This window comes from Pteropus vampyrus, unplaced genomic scaffold (genome assembly GCF_000151845.1).
Source record: "Pteropus vampyrus isolate Shadow unplaced genomic scaffold, Pvam_2.0 Scaffold325, whole genome shotgun sequence".
NCBI lineage: Eukaryota > Metazoa > Chordata > Mammalia > Chiroptera > Pteropodidae > Pteropus > Pteropus vampyrus.
The window spans coordinates 1279847-1282729 of NW_011889106.1; positions in this window are offsets into that span (position 1 = coordinate 1279847).

Consider the following 2883-nt stretch of genomic DNA (forward strand, 5'->3'; position numbering starts at 1 on the left):
CTTCTCCAAGACACATTGTATAAAAATTAACAAAAATCAATGACAAAGAAAGAATTCTCATGGCAGCCAGAGAAAAAAAAGATGGTAACCTATAAAGGAAAACCCATTATATTATCATCGAATTTCTCAGCACAAAACCTACAAGCCTGAAAGGAGTAGAATCAATTATTCAAACTATTAAATGAAAGGAACTGACAGCCAAGAATAATGTGCCCAGCAGAGCTCTCCTTTAGATATGAAGGAGAAATAAAGACCTTTCCAGATATACAAAAATTGAACGAGTTCTCCACTGCAAGGCCTGCATTACAGAAAATACTGAAAGGGGTCAGCTCACCTAAGACAAAATGATGAAAAAAAAATAAATAACTAAGAGTAAGGTGACTAGCAGGCAGAGAGAAGCAGAGGAATGCAACCTTTACTGAGAACAGGGCATTGTAAGCTTAAAAAATAAGAAGAGATTTGCTATAGCAAGATGATAATGAATGTTCAGTTAAATAAGGACGAATTGAGACAAAAACAACAGAAAAAGGGAGGATTCAAATATCCAAATTCACAAAGGAGAATGGAGATAAGGCATGAACTAAAGAAAATGGATTACTATATATAATTAACCTCTACATATTCATACTGTTAACCAAACACCAAAGATTTATAACTGAAGTAGATAACATAAAACTAGAAGGACCAGAAAAATAAATAAATAAAAAAAATAATAAAAGAAAGAAAAAGCAGATACATAAGGACAAAGAAGAAATGGAAACACCGAGCAACCATAAAGCAAAACAAAAAATGGTTATAGGAAAACCTCATATTTCAATAATCACCCTAAATGCAAATGGACTGAACTCACACACACACAAAAAGCATAAAGTTGCAAATTGGATCAAAAAATAAAACCTAATGATATGCTGCCTTTGGGAAACACATCTCAGTTTCAAAGACAAATATAGACTCAAAGTGAAAGGGTGGAAAATAATATTTCAAGAAAACAGCATTCAGAAAAAATTGCAAGTAGCAGTATTAATATCAGACAAAATAGACTTCAAAATAAAAAAAAGTAAAGAAAGATACTGAGGAACATTTTATAATGATAAAGGGAATCATACACCAAGAAGACATAACATTTATTAATATCTATGCTCCTATCAATATCTCAGAAATATATTAAGCAATTGCTAACAAAACTAAAGGGAGAAATAGACCAAAACACTATCGTAGTAGAGGACCTAAATACCCCACTGTCGGATATGATCAGATCATCCAAACAGAAAATCAATGCTGAAATAATATCCTTAAATGACACATTAGACCAACTGTACCTAACTGACATTGACAGAGCCTAAAACAACTGCTTATACATTCTTCTCTAGTGCACATGGAACATACTCAAGGACTGACCACATACTGGGACACAGAGATAGCCTCAACAAATATAAGAGAGTTGAATTTATACCAACCATATACTCCGATCATAATCCTTTGAAGCTGGATATCAACTGTAAAAAGAAAGCAGGAAGAACCACAAATACATGGAGAATAAACAACATGCTACTGAAGAATAACTAAGTCAGAGAAGAAATAAAAAGAGATCAAGAGATACATAGAAACTAATGATAATAAAACATATCAAAACTTTTGGGACACAGCAAAAGCAGTCATGAGAGGAAAGTTCATATCATTACAGCCCTATCTCCAAGAACAAGAATGAGTCCAAATAAACAACCTAATGCTTCACCTTAAAAAAAAAAAAAAAACTACAAAAGGAAGAACAAATGAAACCTAAAGTCAGCAGAAGGAAAGAAATCATCAAAATTAGAGCAGAAATAAATGAAACTGAAAAGAAAAAACAGTACAAAAATAAGTGCAACAAAGAGCTGGTTGTTTGAGGTTAATAAAATTGACAAACCTATGACTAGACTCACTAAAGAATAAAGAGAAAGGACACAAATAAACAAACAGGGATGAAAGAGGAGAAATTATGACAGACACCACAAAAATACAAAGGATAATACAAGAATACTATGAAAAAGTATATAACACCAAATTAAATAACCTAGAAGAAATGGACCAGCACTTGTAAAATAAAACTTTCCTAGACCGAATCAAGAAGAACTGGAAAATCTACATAGACCGATCAGCAGTATGGAAACTGAAACAATCATCAAAAACCTACCAAAAAATAAAAGTCCAGGACCAGATGGCTTCACCAGTGAATTCTACCAAACATTCAAAGAAGATTTAATACCTATTCTCCTCAAACTCTTCCAAAAAATTAAAGAAGAGGCAATACTTCCCAACTCCTTTTATGAGGCCAATATCACCCTGATACAAAAACCTGGTAGAGATAACACACACACACACACACACACACACACACACACACACACACACACTACAGACCAATATCTCTCATGAACACAGTTGCAAAAATCCTAAAAAAGATACCATCCCCCCCAAAACAAAACAACAACAACAACAACAACAACAAAAAACGAATGAAGCAATATGTTAAAGGTATTATACACCACGATCAATTGGGCTTTATCCCAGGGGCACAGAGATGATTTGACATATGGAAATCGATTAATGTGATATACCACATAAACAAATTAAAAAATTAGAATCATACATCTATATCAATAGATGCAGAAAAAGTATTTGACAACATACAGCATCTATTTATGATCAAAACACTTCACAAAATCGCTATGGAAGGAAAGTACCTTAACTAATAAAGGCCATCTATGACAAACCCTCAGTCAACATTATACATAATGGTGAAAAACTAAACATCTTCCCTCTAAGATCAGGAACAAGGCAAGGCTGTCCACTACTGCCACTGTTTTTCAATATAACCTTGGAAGTCCTAGCAAGTGCAATCAG